This window comes from Cryptomeria japonica, chromosome 6, assembly GCF_030272615.1.
Source record: "Cryptomeria japonica chromosome 6, Sugi_1.0, whole genome shotgun sequence".
NCBI classification, from domain to species: Eukaryota; Viridiplantae; Streptophyta; class Pinopsida; order Cupressales; family Cupressaceae; genus Cryptomeria; species Cryptomeria japonica.
Genome location: NC_081410.1, coordinates 115,828,564 through 115,850,391, shown reverse-complemented (window position 1 = coordinate 115,850,391; position 21,828 = coordinate 115,828,564).

Here is a 21,828-nt window from a genome sequence, read left to right as displayed (position 1 = left end):
CCTGAAACTCGTTGCTACATTCTCCGATGATCATTTTGACTTCCATAATTGTGTGCTCTGCTTCACTAGCTCTTTTGCTCTTCTACTATTCACAATATTCTCAAGCACAAATAATTAACAATAAAAGAATGAATTCAAAAAGTTGATACTTAACTTGCCAAAAATCTCCTTTTAGGGTTTTTTCACCAAAAAATATCTTATTGATTATGTTAGAAAAATGCCTTCGATTACCGAATAGCCTCTAAACATAATCATGTTGGATCAACGACATTATCCACTCAGACAGGGGAGAGTAAAAGATTTTTTATTTCAAAAGAGAACTCCCCCTAAGCCAAAGCATTATGCTCAATTACCGGAGGAAGAGGTGTCTACACCGAATTCTGGTACATCAGGCTCACTTCCTTTGTTCACTTCCTTCTTTCTCCAAACCAAATTGTATTTCTTCTTTGATTCATCATTCTTCATCACACTCTTCTCAGCAGATTTCTTCACATTTCTATTTCCACATTGATTAGCATAATGTTTGAACTGCTTGCACTTGAAACAACTGATAACCCTTCGTATAGAGTTTATCGGATGAGATCTATATCTACATTGATTAGCTTTATGACCATAGTCATTGCAAGTATAACAATATCCATGATAGTTGTAATTCATCTTGATTACTTCAGCTGAATTATGATTATGGTTCATAATATGATTTCTAAAGTGATTTGCTTTATGACCAAACCTCTTGCAACTATAACATTGAATTCTTCTACAGTTTGCAGTCTTATATCCAAATTTATTGTATTGAAAACAATAGCCATTAAAAGATGGGTACCTTTGGGCATAAGGTTGATGAACCAATGGCCTTCTTGCACTAGTATTATGATTCCATTATTTTCCTTCATCTTCTGATTTCTCCTTCACTTCAGCTTTAACTTATTTGCCTTTGTCTTTGTTAAACAAGCATACACCAGGCTGAAATCCAAGTTCGGTCTTGTCCAAATTAGCCTTCTACTTGTTGATCAAATCTTCTAGGATCTTGCTACTATCAAGGACCTTATTTTCTGCCTTCATCTTCTTCACTTCTTGCTCTAGCTTTTCACATTCTTCATATTTTAGCTTGATTGTTTCTTTCAGGGATTGCTCTATCTTTTCTTTCTCCTCAATACTATGCATCAGATCTTTAAAAGTGTCATTCGCCTACTTCAACTAATTGTTAACCTCCTTCTACCTCAATTTAAATTTTTTGATTTTCTCTCTCAATTTTTGCACACATTCATTTTCTACCTTCACGTTATCTTTCAATTTCTCATTCTCTTATTCAACACTTTCCAAATCCGCAAGAGTTGTCTGCAAGTCTTCATCCAACTGAAATTCTTCGCTCATGCACATAGGTGCCATGATTCAACCAACATGGATCTCCCTCAAGTGATTAAGCTTCCAAGAAAGGGACCAAAGCTCTGATACCAATTGTTGGATTGGTTGAAAGGACCAAAATACTGAGAGGGGGGGTGAATCATTATTCCCATAAATTCTAAATTTGTTACCAAACTTAAACCTTATGTTGATAATTCAAACTCATTAATTATGCTTAACACATATGAAATAGCAAATGAAGAATAAACATGAAAAACATAGCCAAAAAAGTAACACCAAAATTTATACTTGGAAAACCCAAATGGGAAAAACCACAGAGAGTGTTAACGCTCGAGAGAATATAACTAGTTATATAGAGTTTAACAAAAGAGGTGGCTCACTCCCTGAATACAAAAATGGCTCACTACCAGAATGCTCATTGCAAAGATACAAAATTTGCTTATTGTCGGAATGCTCACTGCAACAATAAATATTGAACTAAAGAGGATTGCATCTTTGAATGCATGAGATTAGTTCCAAGGTTAAGCTCTTATCACAATTCACAAACCTTACAACAGATCTGGTGAAAGATCTTTGTACAACTATCTTTAAGAACTTGCAACGAATCTAGTGAAGGACTACTGCAATACTATCTGCACTCTGATTATGTACCAACTGTCTTCGATGTCCACAACTCACACTTCTCACTATTCTTCTCTCATTTGCCAATACATATACTATGATTACTAGAATGGGACAGGTTCATCCAAACCCAAATATACTGACCTATTATCACAAAATTTAAGCATAACATCTCCAAACTCTGAAGATACAGATTCCGTGCATACCAAGAGTACTGTGACATGAAGCTCAGAAGAGATACAATTGTCATAACCTAAATAGTTGATACTGAAACACGTAAATGATATCAAGACCAAAGAAAACACAACTTAGAATTTTGGAGATAGGGATCTTCCATAAATCACTTCATCTTACTGCAATACGTCTTAGGATGCACAACATCTACTCATAGAAAAAACTACACATACCAACTGAATACGACATCTGGACCAAATTGAGTAAATGGATTGACCTCAATATACTACATATGTTGTCCGATCCAAACCAGATAACTGGTTTGACATCAATGACAACAATATTCACACAAGTCTAACAATCCATTGTCCCCATAATTAGGCAATAGGTTGCCTTCACTACTCTTGTGGGAGACATCCTTTGGTTTTGTAGTTGATCTTGGGATCTTGAGTCTAGTGGTGACTCTAACATGGTATTAGAGCTTCAAATAGCCCCTTCTCAAATCTAAGAGATAATCAAGTAGGAGCTTTTACGGAATGCACTTTGAGACAAAAAAAACCTCACCATTTTGTCAGAAAGCCTAGAAACCCCTTTTTTCTATATATGGCACTCAATATATTTGAGATGAAAGAATTTGATCCATGTTTTTCTAAGTTTGAGGAATTTGTAGGCTTTTTATCATATAATTGAATACATCTATATGTTCCATATGGTTCATATTGATCTGTTAGTGTCAACAGGTGTCCAGTTGATGTCAACAACATATTACCTAGCATATTCAGCTTTTGTGTAGTTTGTGTACCCTCTTGGGATCATCATGTGTCATAATCGATGTAAGCGATACAAAATTAATTTTTATTAATCATATTCATTTTTTTTATTTTCAGAGTCGATGGTCACTATTAAGTTGAAGCCCATAGTTCCAAGCCCACTAGAAGTAGGGTTTATCCTTGATGGAGTGGTGTGGCCGCTTGGGGTCTATACTAAATGAAGCAATGTGACCAACCCATCGATTATTGTCACTGCCAATAACAATGATGCTATATTTTTTTAGAAATGTACATTGAAAACCATAGTGTGTAGTCACATGGGAAACCCCAAAGTGCCAAAATCTTGTCCCCTAATGCCCAAATAAGCCATTTTTAAAGTTTTCCATAACTTTCCTAAAAGTGTCAAAATCTTGCAAATGAGATACCATTGAAAAGTTGGTTCCACATACTTTGCAATGGTGCATGCCTTTTTGCTAGATTTTGTTGTGAATGCATTTAATTCATGATTGAAGTTAGATCTTTTTTTGTCCCTAAGCTCAACTTTTTACTTAAATCTCATATTTTTGCAATTCCTACAACATCAGAAATATATTTAGGAGCTCTATCAAGTCAACTATGCATTGTTTTCCAAATTCAATCTCATGCACATTTTATTCATTTTTTGGCATATTCACATTCTGAATTATTATTTTGACACGTTGCCCTTGGGAAGGTATGCTTTGATCAAATCAATTCATTTTAGCTTCTTGATATGTATTGATCTTCAATTTTATCATTTTGAAAAGTGTATCTTGTAATAATCATGGGTTATGCAACTAATCCTTCCATAGTCATTCTAACTAAAGACAATTATGATTCTTGATCAAACAAATCGTGACATTATAGGTGGCTTGATCTTTTGCCTTATCTTTATGGACTTATCCCTAAAGCTAGACACACAATGAAAGAAATCATTTTGGGGTGATAAAAATCGTCACATTATAAATTGATTAGTACAAGCATTAGTGCAAGCATCTTTTGGGACATTTACTATCAAATCTCAAGAATCAGGTGCCCATGCATACTTGGGACCAAAACTTGAGAGATCCCATACTTTGGACCAAAACTTGAGAGATCTATGGAGATCTACAAAATCCTCCATTCCTATATGATCTTGCATCAAATTTCTTTGTTCCATTTGATGTAGACAATATAATTTTTCATGATGATATGTTAGAGAAGCTTCAATATGATACAATACTTGAACCTCTTTATAGTTATTGCTCCCATTTCTCAAATTGAGATCACAAATCCATCTTTTGTTACTACATTAGAGTTCAAAGATGCTTCTTTGAAGCTTCCAGTGATTCTTTGTAGCAGGTATATCATAGTCTTTCGTATCCATCTTTGTAGGATGATTACTTGACAAGTATTTCAAACCCATTTGTGGAGTCTCGCATTTCAAATTTGAAAGACAAACTTGAGCAGTTATATCTCTTTTCTATCACAACCCCATCATAGTTGTTGTCATATCACCTGTCTTTGGATCTTGTCTAACATCAGTTACCATTTGATCCTAGTTTGTCACATTCTCTTTTGATTGAGCATAGAACCAATTTGATTGTGGCATCATTATCATTAATAGATATTGCAACACGTGAACAAATTTTAGAGACAATCATCATACATCTAGATTCTTCTTCGTACCAATTCCTATCCAAAATGGAAAGCATTCTCACATTTGTAGTTGGCATTATTTCTTTCCAAAGGAAGAAATGTTTGAAGGCATTGGATCATGTTTTTTCTTCAAGAACTCATCATTTATTGAAGAGATTACATATTATGGGGGGCTACATAGTCTCTCTCTTTCCCTCCTATCGGATAAAAATTGATTGTATACTCGTGATGGATCTCATCCTTGCCTCAATAGTAGGGACCCATAATCATCTTCTTCACTTTCGTATTTGCATTTGTAGATGCTTAAAACTTGCACACTTAATTAAATAAATTTTATTTGTTTAATTATCATTTATCCACCTATTAATTAAACTAAGGTTTATTTAATATATCCCTTTTTCTTCTAGACCAACTATTAATCAAAATCAAATATTTGATTAATTCCCCTTTCTATAAATTAATTAAATAAATTTTATTTTTTTAATTAAATCCACTTTTCACCATTTTAATTAAATTTGCATTTAATTAAAATCATCCATGTATATAAATAAATCAAATTTATTTATAAACCTCCCCCCCTACTTCCACTTTACTACAAATGCAAGTTGCATCCATTTAATTGAAATAAAACATTTATTTTAATTAAAATCCCAATATCTCCTACTTGCATCTTCCTACATTTCCCACTTGCATCCTAAGAATTCTTCTAGAACCCCTCTAATCCCACTTAACTAGCCTTAATCCTTATACCATGTCACATCCCTAAATTGGGGAAGTCACTTCTCCAAATTTGGAAGAAAGTCTTCTAAATGCATTAAAGACTTTATCTCTTCAACAAGTTAACTTGTTGAGTTCCCCAAATTAGTAAGGCTCTTACAAATTTGTCTCCCAAGTCTTCTTAACCATTAATGGTTAATCCAAATTTCACCCATGGAGAGTGACTTTCCCTCTAACTCAACCCTCATCTAACCTAGGGGTCTCATCAAGCACTCATTTCTTTGATCATGGTTACCTCATTAACCTTTGCACAAGACTTTACCCCCTAGGTAAAACCTTTATCCACTAGTTATCAACTAACTCAGCCATAACCTTACCTCCTAAGGTAACCACCATGTCTTCCCAAACATTTAATGCCTCTTACATCTCCTCTCAAGCCTCCTCAGGGTGACATTTGTCAACCTAGGATTGGATTGAAAAACCCCACATGGATTGAATAAATTTCAATCCTTCCCCTTGTTAAGATTTCTCGATCTTGACCATTCATTTGATAATTTCTTCTATAAATAGAGACCCCTTTTCCTCCATTAATTTAAGGATCCAAGTTTGTATGCATCTACACTATAGTCACATAGCATTTAGCATTTTAGCCTCTCTTTGAGATCATTGTAGTAAGCATCATAGCATAGATTTCATATCATGTTTTTGCATATCATGTCTTAATATATAATGCTAGTTCCATATCATCTTCATATCATTCTCATGCTAGCTTAATCTCACACTAAATCTCTCATTTTGGTAATATATCTAGTTTTGCATAATATTATCTCATTAGTAAGATCTTAGTTGCATTCATTTAGATCTTAAATCATACACTATCTCTCATTCTTTGAGTAGTCGTTCCAAGATCAAGTGCTCTTCCAATCTTAGAGCCACCTTGAATCTAAGGAATCCTTGGAGATAGAGGACAATGAGACATGCTTAGAGTTTGGTTTCATTTGTTTGTTTTATGATTTCTAACCTCTAACATAATATTTCATTGTTGTGCTTGATTTGTTTCTCATTTGCAATATTTCTAGACTTCAAGGCATATATTTTTGGTGCCCATCGTGGGGCTTGAACCCCATTTTTAGACATTTCTAACCTTTTTTTTTTGTAGGATGATCTACAGGAATTTTTGAACATGCATTTCATCGGTCTAGTGCATATACCTCTTTTTCTAGCACATATACATCATGATTTAGCGCATCTGACCACTGTAATAGCACGTTTGAGAAGTTATTTAGCGCATATGACTGATAATGTGGCGCATTTGATGTCTTTTCTACTGCATATACAACATTTTGTGGCGCATATGTTCTTTGTTTTAGCACATATAAAATAGAGAAGAAATTTGTAACAAGGTTTAAAATTTAGGCTTGTCTAGCCCACCATTTCATTTTTGCAGGTTGCTAACTGATTTTCCTTGCAGGTTTTAACAATGGTTTTACAGGTTTTAAGCGGAATAGTTATTTTTTACTTATTTTTCAAAGTTGATTTAAAAAGGACTCACCTCTTTCATTTTGCAAGTTAAAAAGAACTTCATATTTCTTTTGGTGCATAAAAGGAACTTCATATTTCATTTTGAACTCTAAAAAAGAACTTCACTTCCTCTTGCAAAGGCTTTAAAAGAACAAAGTTTCATACTCATTTATTTTAGGAAGGTCATTGTCATTTGGGGTTTAAAATAAATAAAACTATTGGAGTTGAGGAAAAATCAACTCTACAACTCCCAAAGATCACCTACATGCAAACCTGTCACAGAAGGAGAGAAGCAAAAAAGCTATAGAGGCCAGAATTCAAAGATCCAGAAAAGAGGAATCATATTGATTGTGCAACAAGAAAGCAATTCAATAATTAAAGTTGTTATGAAAATACAAAGAGAGAATCCATATAAGAGGACACTCGAAACCCTAAAGGATAAAACCCTAAAAAATTATAAGATTCCTAAGTTTCGCTTAAGCATAGAGTATAATAAACTAATAATTATATAAATAATTATTAGCTAATAAAAGATAACTCTAACACCCCCCTTAAGATGAACTTAGGGAGTAGCTAAAAAATAACTAAAGACTAAAAAAGTATGTAAAAAAAATGCATGAAAGCAACAATAGGTCCCAACAACTAGGCCTGATGAGGTACCCAAGTACAATAAAATCTCTATAAAGTGGAGAAAAAGAAGAAAACCCTGTGGGAACAAAACTCCTCTCCAAGAAGAGATGAAAGCTCAAGTGAAGGACTAAGAAGCCTCCAAACAAGAGTGTTCCAGAAGATAGGAACAAAAAAAGAGCAAGAAGAACACCACTGAAGCATGAAATAGTTGCAAACATTATCGAAGAGTAACTGTTAATCTGAAGAACCTCCACTAAAATAGAACATGACCAGGTAGACAAGACTATAATCTACATGATTTCCCTCAAATGACACTACTCGAATCAAATGGCAAACAAAGGCAAACAACTGAACTCGAAGATACAGATGGCATGAAACACCAAAGCCTGAAGAGTTGATCAATCGAACCAAGGAAGCATTAGAACAACATATCAAACCTCCTCATAATGCTAAAAAGGGAGAGGGACAAGTACACTGAAAAGAACGGCCAACAAGAACTACATGATGAAGAACCAAGAACATTGAAGGTGCAGAGAAAGTACATAGTGTTATGGAAGGAACACTCACTTGACACACATCATGAGGCTAATGTTGTGGAAGGAACACTCACGTGACAAAGACAGATGGCAAACAAAGGCAAACATCAACCCCCCATGGCACTTTATAAGTAGTGCATGTACAATAAGGCACAAGATGTGCAAGATCCAAAGTATACAATGAATGGTGGCACTTTATCTCAGTGCATTTGCATAAATAAAATGCTAGAATGATCAGAAGAGACAGAAGACTAGAAACAAAAATAATAGCCAAATACGAGACATCCTATTCAAAGAAAGAGATCCCAGGACCTGAAACATTCAAGATATTCACCAGAGTGTTGAAAAGCAAAAAACTAAATAAAATATATATGGAGCGGAATCTGGAAAGAAAACTCATATGAATGGAAAGAACACAGAACAAGCTTTCCAATGATATAAAGTTTTCAAAAAATGGAGTTCGGATGCTCAAGTTGTGTCTCCTGAAGTGGAAAAATGAACCTCTAGCTTTGACAACAAAAAACTCCATCAAACAAGCAAAATCAAAAGTTCAAACCTCCAGATCTGGATAGAGCTCGAAAAGATCTTTTCGACGATATAATATTTGTCGAAAAATGCCTTTGTATGCCCAAGATATGGCCAAAAGACTGAAGGTGCTCCGGATGGGCCCAGAAGAGGCCTGAAAGTTGCCTACACAGTGCTGACGGCATCTGTCTGGGAGCATAATTTTGATGGTCGTATGGCCGTCACCACCCAAAAAACAATCTGCCTAGAAAAACTCATCAAAATTTTTTTCGATGCTCGGCACAAAATCCTGATCATCGGAGACAGGTCGATGGCTCCTGGGCGGCGTGGGAATGGTACTGGGGCGGCGGGCGGTCGGTGGGAGATTGGCAGGCAGTGGGGCTTGGCGACAGTCAACAAGGGCGGAAAGGCCTGAGCGAGTGGGCCTGGCGGCGTCAAGGCCTTGGCGGCCGGCAGGCGGGCATGACTGGCGAGGGGCCTGGCGACGTTAGGGCCTTGGCGCCTGGCGAGCGGAGGCGGGCTCCAGCAGCGGGCTCCACGATCTGCAATAGGGTGTACAGACCTACACAGGTCGCCGGCCCCCCAAAAAGCTTTTTTTTTGTTTTAAAAAAACAAAAACGAAACCTTTTTTATTAAAGGTGCTGCAAAACAAATTGGAAATCTGGCATGGGTAAGCCATTAAAATGCCCAAAAAACATTTTTTTCTCGATCTACGTGTACGAGGCCATACATTTTGGGGCCTAAAATTTTTTTGCCTCCAAAATACCTGACACCAAAATATATCGAATTTTATATCAAAATTCATGGAAACGGCCTCCTAAATCCAACCATGAGGTCCTTTTGGAACCAAAATGTACCAAAAATCAGCTACCCCCAGAAATGGAAAAAAGCAACTGCATAAACCCCCGAATACACAGATTTGAAGAACAAGGCCCAAAAACTCTCATGAAGAGAACAGGGGCATGCAAATCTGGAGCTCTGATACCATATTGGAGTTGAGTAAAAATAAACTCTATAGCTCCCAAAGATCACCTGCATGCAAACCTGTCACAAAAGAAGAGAAGCAAAAAAGCTATGGAGGCCAGAATTCAGAGATCCAGAAAAGAGGAGTCATATTGATTGTGCAACAAGACTGCAATTCAATAATTACAGTTGTTATGAAAATACAAAGAGAGAATCCTTATCAGAGGATACTCAAAACCCTAAAGAATTATAAGATTCCTAAGTTTAGCTTAAGCATAGAGTATAATAGACTAATAATTAAATAAATAATTATTAGCTAATAAAAGCTAATTCTAACAAAAACAAACTTTATTTTCTTGCAAAGTAAAAAGAACAATCAATCATTTTCTTGCAAGCAAAAAGAACAATCCACTTGTCAATTTTGCAAAGAATTTTTTATTTTTGTTGACCAAGATTTCATTTTCCTAATTTAGAAAATCATTGCTTTGTGGGTAAAAAGAACACCATGTTTGATTGGGGCAACATCTCCAATTAGGACTTAGAAAACAATTGTCATGAATGTTTAAAATCAATCATTGTTTGATTTGTCTTAAGTGAAAGGTATATGCTCTCCCCTTAATTGGGTGACCAAAAATCCAGACTCACTCCTTCATGATTTATTTAATTTCAAGTAATTAAAACCTTTAGAGGGCCTACCTTTTCTAGTTGCCTTGAGGGGGGCGGTGAGAAGGGAATGATCTAAGTGGGGAATGAATTTTAGCCAAGTATTCCAACCCACTATAATCAAATGTGGAAGCTGATGAAAATCCCCTCCAACGGTTTTTATCGGTGATTAGCCTTCCCCTAGTATCCTTGTGATATGTAAAGCCTTTGTTCTAAAGGTTGGGAAGACTCCCGAGGGAGTTTATCACTGAAGACCATATGGAAGCCTAATTATGAACTTTAGAAATAGAACCCTCGTCGAGTCAGTATCCATACATTGATAATAGCATAGTGCAAGGGTGGGGAAGAATCTGCCCCCAAGACACTCACTATACATCTCCCAGGATAACGATTCAATTGAGGAGCAATCCTCTTTGAGTTAATATCCAGACAAAGGCAAAAAATAAGCGCCCTTTAGGAGGTGACATGGTTGTTTGAGCTAAAGGAATATCCAAATGTGGGCTATGGTATTATTGATGACCCTTGATTAAAGAGTCTACTTCGCGTGTTTTTCTTATGTCCAAACTAGTGAAAACATCGAGGATTTGAACACATCCTCAAACAAACATACACTCAATGTTTAGAATTAGAATGACCATTTGTCTTCATGCTTGTTGTGTATTTTGTCAGAATTCCTAAAACATCTTGCAAGAAAATCAAACATCCAAAAATCAGTTCAAAATTTGAGTCAAGTCGGGCAAAACACAAAGTAGCGTGTTTGAGTAAACCTATGACGCAAATTAAGATATCTTGTAGCACATTCAACCCAAATAGTGGCACATAGGAAAGATTCAGTAGTGCATTTGAGTAAACCTGTAGCGCATATAAGATATCATGTAGCTCATTAAACCCAAACAGTGGCGCATAGGAAACACAGAGTAGCGCATTTGGATAATCATGTGGCACAGTTGAACAATATTGTAGCGCATTTGATTAGCACATTTGAAACAAAGGCTTATCTAACAGGAATTATCATAAAACAAAAACAGATCTAAATACCCTTTTAAGAGGTCTTTTCTTTTCAATTATCGCAGACAGATTTTCATCTTCCAAATCACAGAGGTATCAACTAGTGATCACAAGTTTCAAATCAACCTATATCAAACATCAAAATACCAATTTAACTTTCCAAGTTAGTCAAATCCATCTAGTTTCCAATATCAGGAAGCTTTATCATATCATTTCACATGCTTAGTCATATCAATAGGGAGATATCAAACCTTCTATTCGACTAAGTAGACTTCAAGGTCAAAACAAAGTATTCATCCAATCAATCTCACAACCGAAACTTTGATCACTTGCGTGACCATTCTTCAACACATCAAGAAGAAGCATCCTTGTCTGAAAACTAATCTAAAAAGGATACAACCTAGTCAAAAGAAGGTCTTGAAAAGAAGGGAACTCCTCTACATAAACCATACACTCTTCCTAAAACACCATGCTTTCTTACACCGCTTTCATAATTATCTATGCGGTAAAGGAACTAAGTTTGACGAGGAAAATTTACAAGCACGTACCTTTCAACAAAAATCAGCATTTTCTCAATGCCTCGCCGAAGGAGGAAAAATCAATTTAGCTTATTTTCCCAAGGATCCCATCACATATTTAATCCACTTAAGTCATGTCAATTTCTACAGATCTCATAAAAATGTTGAGTGGAATGACAAGCCTAAATCAAGCATGAGACATCGAGAAGTCAACACTTGGAAAAACTACCTACATATGGATGAAAAAGAAATAACAAACAAAGTTATTGAGGAGGCACAACAAGACCCTGGCCTACAAACTTCTCAAAAAACTCATTGAAACTGACAAATAGAAATACTTCCTCCTGCTATCTAGAAAAGGTATCAAAATCCCTAAGGATTTTGACACAAAACGACCAAAACAAACTGAGAGTACCAAAAAGACAAAATCAAGAACACGCACCTCTAGCACTAATCATGACAATACACATGATCAAAGTGATACCAATGATCAGGGTGACACCAATAATCAAGGTGACATCAACCATTGGGATACTACTACTGGAAACAATCCTCTCACTACACTCACACAAAAACTACAAGCACTTCAACAACAAATGGACGACATGCAACAAGGAACTACCACGCGATATTCCTTAGAGGATATTTATCCTTACCCATTTGATTGAAGTTTGAACATGGCACCATTCCCACCAAACGCTGAAATACCAAAGTATGACAAATACAATGGTAAAAGTGATCATCACGATCACATAAGGGAATTTTTCATGATGAGCTTGGAGTTTTCCCACAATGGCACTTACATGATGAGGTTATTCCAAGGTGCCCAGGGGGACAAATGATGGAATGGCTTTCAAAAATTATACTTCCCATCAGATCATTTGAGGAGTTGGTGATTAAGTTTGTTTCCCAATATTCCTATAACATTCAACATGAGGTTACCATGCTTGATCTTTGCAACACAAAACAAAAGAACAATGAATCATTCATGATGTTTTTGCAAAGATGGAGAAGATTGATCTCTCTTTATCCCCGAACTGTACCTGAAAAAGAGAAAATGGAAATCTTCATAGACAATCTTAATGATGAGATGAGATATCAACTTAAACTGCAATGTCTACCTAGTTTTAAAAAGTTGATCGAAAATGGCATCCAGATAGAAGAAGCATCCATCAAAAGAGGAACTTTGAATTTCTCTAAAGAAGGCACTAGTTCATCAAACAACAACTATAACAACAACTACAACAACTCAGACAAGTCCAAATTTTGGACAAGGAACAAGAATGTTGTCAATGATGGTGTAGTAAACAATGTTAAAGTAAAACAACTGGTGTTAAACTTATTTGGTACTACTCCTCTGGCCAACAATCAAGGAAACACTAATCAAAGTACCAACAATCAAGGAAACATCAACCAAGGGAACAACAATTATGGAAACAACTAACCCGAAACCAGCACCATATCGACAAAATTTTACACCTTTAGGGAAAACCCTTGAATAACATTTTGAGAGCTATTGGCAAATAAACTCATTACATTTCAAAACACAAGGGATTTTGAACCTCAAATCAAACCATCATGGTGGAATTATGTTCACTACTATGAATATCATAGAAACAAAGGGCATTGCACAAATGATTGCCTAAGGTTGAAGAATTTGGTTCACAATTTGCTAGATAATGGTGACATAACGGTAGATGGTCATAAAACCAATGATGATCATGAGGCCTTCAAAAATCCACTCCCAAATTATGAAAAGGCACATCATCATCCTATAACAACAAAGGGGCTCGTATAAATCATGTGTACAACAATGTTATCAATCACATATTAGCCTACGACGACCAGGTTAATGTCATAAAGATCAAAGACAAACAAGAACATGTTCCAATCAATGTGACTACACGAGCTCAATCTAGAAATGTATTAAAAGGGAGTACCTCCAAAATGAAATCTCCAAACAATCAATACAACCTAGTAGATCAATTGATAAAGACACGAGCCCACATATCCATATTAGAGCTTCTCAAGATCTCACCTGCACACAAGGATATTGTGGAAAAGTCTCTTGTTAACACTACAGTTCCAAATAACCTGGATATTGATCGATTCCAAGCCATGGTGGGACATTTAACCGTGCCTCACAATCTATCATTTTCAAAGCACAATGATGTCTCTCTAAATCATTTGCATAATACTTCACTCCATATTGAAGTCCTGGTCAATAAACATCGAGTGAAGTGAAGACTAATAGATGGAGGAGCCAGTCTAAATATTTGTACTTTAAAACTTATCTGTGCATTGGGTTTCTCGGAAACAACCGTTGACCCTAAGAAAAAAATAACAATCAAAGCATGTGATGATGAGGAAAGATTATCAAAAGGGCTTGTGATACTACCTATTCAAGTAGGACCAGTTCAGAGAGATACTCTATGTCAAGTTTTTAACATAGATTTATCTTACAACATACTTTTGGGTCATCCCTGGATCCATGAAATGCAAGAAGCACCCTCAACATATCATCAGTTCCTAAAATTCTCATATGATGGACAAGAAATTTCCATCACGACAAACACAAATCCTTTTCAGTATTGCAATAATCTCAAAGCAGTTCAGAATGTTCTTGTACCACATAACAGGGAAGCTCTCGCTTCCACATCATCAAACAACAAGGATCAACTCAAATCTTTATCCATAGATTTTGATAAAAATATGAAGTTGAGGGATAAAGGCATGGGATAATACTCTTTTGAATCCCTATGTCTATCAAAATTGCCAATTTCACCAAGGTCTCTTGGACAACCATCAACTTCAAGACAACAATCTTCACAACCTATCAAAAAGTTTGATGGTATGTTCATTCAAGTAGGAACACTAGCAAATGAAATAGATGACAAAGAAGTTTTGAACAAGTTATACAAAGATGATAAAAATACACAAGCAACAATGTTAAGTGTCACCCTTCCAACCAAGAAATATGGCAATGGGTTCAGAATCATGCAAAGGATGGGATATTCAGGAAATGGTCCTATCGACAAACGGAAAGAAGGTATCTTAGAACCAATCCAGCCACACTCACAACTTGCCAAAGACAAATCCGGACTAGGGTATGGACAACATCAATAACTGAATCCATAGGATCGACAAACAGAAACCACAAAGTAACAACAAAAGAAACGAGAATTAATACAACAACAAGCAATTGATGAGGCATTTCACAAACACAAGGAGGAGGAATATGAGAAACAACAAGAAGAGCTTTCCATACAAAGAGAGGAGGCTTCTCACAAACAGATTCATAGATTGCAACCTAGTACAGGGCCTGATTCAAACAGAATGCAAGAAAATCCATAAACAGAAGCGAGAACTATACCTGAAGTAAAACCCTTCTCACCAAATGGTATCCCCATTACCTATAGCAATAAAGTCCTAGAGAGTGATTATAAAATAGACTCACACGAATATGAATGGGATACTTGCTCAGATGTAACTAAAGACATTAAGGTAGATACAATCCACACATATACACCCGTGCTTGATGAAAGACAAATCTCGGGGTCTAGATCATTTGAATTTGCACCACAACATATCTACGAGGCTAGCAAGAACGAGTAGCTTCGCTATGAAATAGGCAATACCGAAGAGAGTACCATTGTATACCTTACTCATATTATTGACAACTTTGACAACATTTCCATCATGATCCTCACTATTATGGAGCTTAACCCACCAGATGATTCCTTACCACTCATGCATCCTCCACTCATACATCCTGAACTCATAGACTGGGAACAACTTGAGAAACTTAACATACCTATCTTCCCAGATGATGACACTATTTTCCAATACCTTTGTTCCGTGAACCCGAAAACATGTTCCACCAGCGAATCTCATAACGACGTTCTTAATCAGTAGAGTGCCAAGTCTCTTAGTCGCAAATTGAATAAAATCAAAAATTGTTCTAATCATGAAAACCATTTAATGGCAGTATTACCTTATAAAAAAGTAAAAACAAAGGTCGTATTTGATGGTGAAAACCTCTTTGAGGCACCAAAAGATGAGAGACGTGACACTCTTCCTAAACATTATCAGGAGAGATCACCAATTTTGATTGAACCAACTCAATCAATCAAAATCGGCACTGAAGCAACAACAAAGACTATACACCTGGTAGAGTCATTAATAGAACAAGAAAGGCCAGATTTCACCAAATTCTTCAAAGAAAAGAAAACCAATTTTTCTTGGTCTTATGCAGATATGCCAGGAGTAGATCCCAACTAGATCGTGCACCACTTATCTATAGCGCCAGGAGCTAAGCTTGTCAAGCAGAAACAGAGAAAAATGAACCCGCATGTCTCCATATTGGTTAAAGAAGAAGTGAAGAAATTAATTGATGTAGGATTCATCTTCCCTATAGATTATGTGAAATGGGTCTCTAACATTGTACCTATAGCCAAACCAGATAAAAGCATCAGAATTTGTACTGACTTCAGGGATCTCAACAAGGCTTGTCCGAAGGATGAATTTCCTTTACCCAGCATTGACACAATTGCAGATCTAACAGCAAGACATGATATGTTATCACTCATGGAAAATTTCTTAGGCTACAATCAAATTAAGATAGCACCAGAAGACCAAGATAAAGCAAGATTTACATGTCCATGGGGTACTTCCTGCTAGAATTTCATGCCTGTTGGCTTGAAGAATGCAGGAGCGACCTATCAAAGAGCAATGACTACAATCTTTCATGACATGATGCACACACTCATAGAGGAATATGTAGATGATCTATTGGCCAAATCATTCACAAGAGAGGGCGATATGGATATTTTGGATAAAATCTTTTAGAGGCTAGAACAATTCAATGTATGACTAAATCCTAAAAAGTGTGTCTTTGATGTAACATCTGGCAAACTCTTGGGATACATAGTCTCCGAAAAAAGAATCAAGGTGGACCCCGTAAAGGTACAACAAATCATGGAGATGCCACCTCCTAAAAATATTAGTCAATTAAGATCTCTACAAGGACGGCTACAATCTATAAGAAGATTCATTTCTCAACTAGCCGACAAGTGCCTTCCATTTACTCATCTACTCCACAAGAATGTCCCTTTTAGATGAGAAGATCGATGTGCACAATCATTCCACCAACTCAAGCAATATATGATGAATCCACCTATCTTGGTACCACCAACAACCGACAAACCTCTCATTCTTTACATATCGGCTACAAAGGTATCACTAGGAGAATTGTTAGCATAAGAGGATTTAGTGAGCAAGGAAAGAGAAATATACTACATCAGCAAGACATTGAATGGTTACGAGATCAACTACACATTCATTCAAAAAGCATGTTTGGTTGTGGTGTGTGCTTCCCAAAAGTTTCGACACTATATGCTAGCTCACACAATCAAATTAGTAGCAAAGATCGACCCATTAAAATATTTACTCAACAAAGCCTCTCTCACAAGGAGGTTAGCTAAATGGGTCATGAAACTAAGTGAGTTTGACATTCACTACACAAACATAAAGGCTATCAAAGGTCAATCTATCATTGATCATCTAGTCAAAGCACCATTACAAGACAGTCATCCAATCCATGTTGAATTTTCAAATATAGATATTCTCACAATATCAACAAAACCATGGGTCTTATACTTTGACGGGTCATACACAAAAACATGGATCAAGAGTCGGTGTTCTATTCATCACTCTAGAAGGACACACTATTCCTACATCTTACAGATTAATGTTTCCTTGCACAAATAACATTGTTGAGTATGAAGCTTTAGTCACAAGCATCAAAATGGTTGTTGAGTGAAAGATCACAAAATTGAAAGTCTTTGGAGACTCACAATCAGTCATTAATAAAGTTAATGATGATTATGAGATAAAGGATGACAAGTCGGTGCCCTACAAATTTTCAAAAAGTACTTTGTGGACATCAAATTTGAACAGATTCTAAGGTCGGACAAAAAAGCTCCAGATGCCATGGAAACCATTAGCTCACTCCTGCAAATACCAAACATACAAAATCGTTATGAGTTCCTAGTGGAATAGTTGTTTTCCCTTGCTTGTGACAATTTTGAATCCCAAGTCATATACCACATAATCGGTTTCGACTCACCCCTCTATGGAAAGATCTACACTTACCTAAAAGACAATATTCTTCCACTAGATATATCCCAAAACTAGAAACGCAACTTTATTTGCCAAGCCGCCCGTTATACCCTAACCGTTGACACACTTTACCATCGAGGTCTTGATGGCAATCTTCTTCAGTGTCTAGATCATAACGAATTTGAAACTACCTTGAATGAACTTCACGAAGGTATTTTTGGCACACCTTCGAGTGGTCCTACTCTCGCCAAGAAACTTCTAAGGATGGGCTCTTATTGGCCGACCATAGAAAAGGAATCATATCAGTTTGCCTGGAAAATGTCCAAAATGCCAAATTCTTGACAATCTTATACATGCACTAGCACAGGAGTTGCAACCGTTCACCACATCATGGCCTTTCTGTCAATGGGGACTTGACCTAGTGGGCAAGATTCATCATTCCTCATCAAATGGACATACGTTTATCATCACTGCCACTAAGTATTTTACAAAGTGGATAGAGGTTGTCCCCTTGACTATTGTTACCGACAAACAAATATCCTCTTTTATCCTGAATTATCTCATTTGTCGGTATGGCATTCCTAGCTCCATTATCATAGATAATGGAAGACCTTTCAATAATCAAGATGTGAAAGAGTTGTGTGAACGATTTCATATCTAGCGTCGTTTCTCCACACCATATTATCCATGAGGGAATGGCCAAGTGGAGGCCTCAAACAAAACTATCTTGAAAATCCTCAAGAAGCCAGTGAACAAGGTTGGTCATGATTGGCATGTTCAACTCAACCCAGCATTATGGGCCTACAGAATTAGCATTTGCACACCTACAAGAGCTACACCATGCTCACTTGTGTATGGATCAAAGGTTATTCTACCTATTGAGGTTGAGATTCCATCACTTAGAGTGTCACTAAAGGGACTCATTCCAGATAAGGAATATCGGGTAAACATACTGCAAGAGTTAGAGTTGTTGGATGAGTGCCAACAATGTTCTTTTGATCACCTCAAAGCCTATCATCAATGCATGTGCCAAAGCTACAGTCATAAAGTCAAACCAAGAGCATTTCAAATTGGTGATTTGGTCCTAAAAGAAAATCCCTGCAATCAAAAAGATCGGGAAAAGAAGGGGAATTTTGAGTCAAATTGGCTAGGTCCTATTGTCATCATATCAACTTATGGATCTGAAGCATATCTATTATCTACATCAGAAGGAGACCTGTTTGACAAACCTATCAATAGTGTGCAGCTCAAAAATTTCTATACCTAATTTATCCAATGCACAACTAAGGAAAAATACAAAAAAAATTAAAAAATCAAAAGATCAGAAGAAAAATACAAAAAAAATAAAAAACAATCAAAAAGTGCAATAAAAGCAACTAGTGAAAACCTAACAACAGGCACTATTTGTGATAGATTGGCTCTTCCATCTATATATATCAATATCATTTTTTTTAACATCCATCTAAACTAAGCCTATGGCCATCGCAAAAAATTTTAACGCAACACAATCTTGTGCACACTTAGCATAGTCACTCTCCTTGATTATCCGAACAATTATCCACGTCATATCTCACCATGGCTTGCTATTCAATGTATATATCCATATCGAAAGAAGTGTACATAGCTAGGGGAAAAATACTGACTGTAACTGGGGACATCTCGCCTTTTAGAGTTTTTAACAAAGTAGATAACCATCAAAATAGAGACATTTTGAACAAAAAGAACTTTCAGAACTATCAATACCAAGAACTGAACAAACTAAAACAAAGATCTACTTGCAAGATGGTTTATCTAACAAAATACATAACATAGAATGCATGTTTACCTATGGTTATTTTTTATTTTTTATATCATATCTCCTAAGCGACTCCAAGATGTCTCGAAACTAGAGACACAAGGAAGGAGGGTGACATTTTCTTTGTCTGTTGTTTGTGAACGACACCTTTTACTGTGCAAGTTTGTCTCATGACATGATCAGGTAACATATCATTGAGGACAATTCGGATTTGTATAGGACAAAGGTTAGCTTTTGTCTGTTTTATACAAGCAACACTCGGGTTGTCTTGGTTCAATTATACCTCGATGCTTGTGCCATCTTGCAATATCAAAATCCATGTAAGTTATACTCAGGTCATTATGGTTCAATTATACCATGATGCTTGTATCAACTTTCAACATATCAAAGGCTCAATGATGACAAAAAGGGAAGCACAATAAAATTTGATCAAAAGGATGATTATGTCAGTAATGAGAGATCATTTCATATTAGCATGCATTAATAAGTCATTTCCGCTTAGTTGCATATCATCGATCGGTTCATCTAAATATTGCATTAGTATCATTGCATTATCATATTAGTTTTGCATCTCATTTTCAAGATACATCTCATTATCATATCATTTCAAATTTGCACTTAGGTGCATTATCATTTCATATTGTTTACACATTGGCATTAAGGTACATTATTATTTCATCATTTAAAAAAAATTGCATTTAGGTGCATTGTCATTTTTCATATCAGTTAACACGTCACATTTAGTTGCATTATCATTTTTATATCATTTGAAGTACAATTCATATAATTAATCATTTTAGTTGCATTTCATATCCTTAGGTACATTTTCATATCATATAATTTATAGTTACATTTTATATCATTTAGTTTCATTCTCATATCATGTCATTGCATATTAATATTATATCATTTATAGTTACATTTAATTGCATTTTTAGTTTCATTCTCATTTCATATCATTGCATTTCATTTTCACTGCATTTTAGCTTTGCATTAATCATTTCCATTTAAAAATATTTTATTTAAAATCATTATCATTTAGTACCATATCAACATCACATCTACATTTCATAATAGGACATTTATTCATCACATAAACACATCTACATTTAGATTTTCATATCATAAAAGCAATCATCACATAGGCATATATCACCTTCAAAACATATAGATTATCTCATCAAAAAACACATCATCACGCACAATCACAAAAAAAGAAGTCACAACAAAATCATGTAGATCTACATATCAAAGCATCTAGATCATCAAAATCAACATGCATCCATATCATGTATAAGCATGTCAGTATCATATCATCATGCATGTGTGACCCATGTCGATCCAAAGGAAAATAACGAAAACATGTGAGAATGAATCAAAAGAAAGAATAAGTGTCCAAAGTCCTTGGATATCATCTCATAAATAAATGTACAAAGAGATCTAAGTCATCACTATACATCAATGTGTACATCATGTCATATAAAAAATGCTCACAAGAAATATATCAGTGTATACATCTCATCAAGGACTACAAAATGATCAAAATACATTAAAATGAGGGACAATCTAGGAGTGGCTACCACCCAAAATTGTTGACCTGGAACCCAAACCACCACCTGCACCTAGGTCATCGCCACCGGGATCTTTCCTAAGTCTCAGGACTCCATATCAGTTCTCTCTATCAAGTGGATCCATCATCAAGATCCAATCAAATGAGTTTCTATCTCACTCAGTGTGAGATTTTAATAAATCTCATTTAGCACCTATCAATGACGGCAGTCACACTATCAATCAAGGAGTTTTGATCATAAAATCCAAGTAGGTTCATCTTATTCTATCTTATCAACCAAGTTATCTCATATCGACATCAAGTTATCTCATATCGAAATAAAGTTATATCTTATCTAAATCAAATTGACCCATATTAGTGACGAAGTCACCCTATCGAAATCAAGTTATCCCATATCGAAATCAAGTTATTTCATATAGAAATCAAGTTGACCTATATTAGTGATGCAAGTCACACTATCATTCGAGAGTCTCTATCATAAACTCTCATCAAATCAGGTGGGTTCATCTTAACCTATCTTATCAGTGACCCAAGTCATGCTATCATTCGGGAGTTTCAATCATAAACTCTTATCAAATCAGGTGGGTTCATCTTAACCTATCCTATCAAGTGACAAAAGTCACACTATCATTCGAAAGTTTTGATCATAAACTCTTATCAAATCAGTTGGGATCAT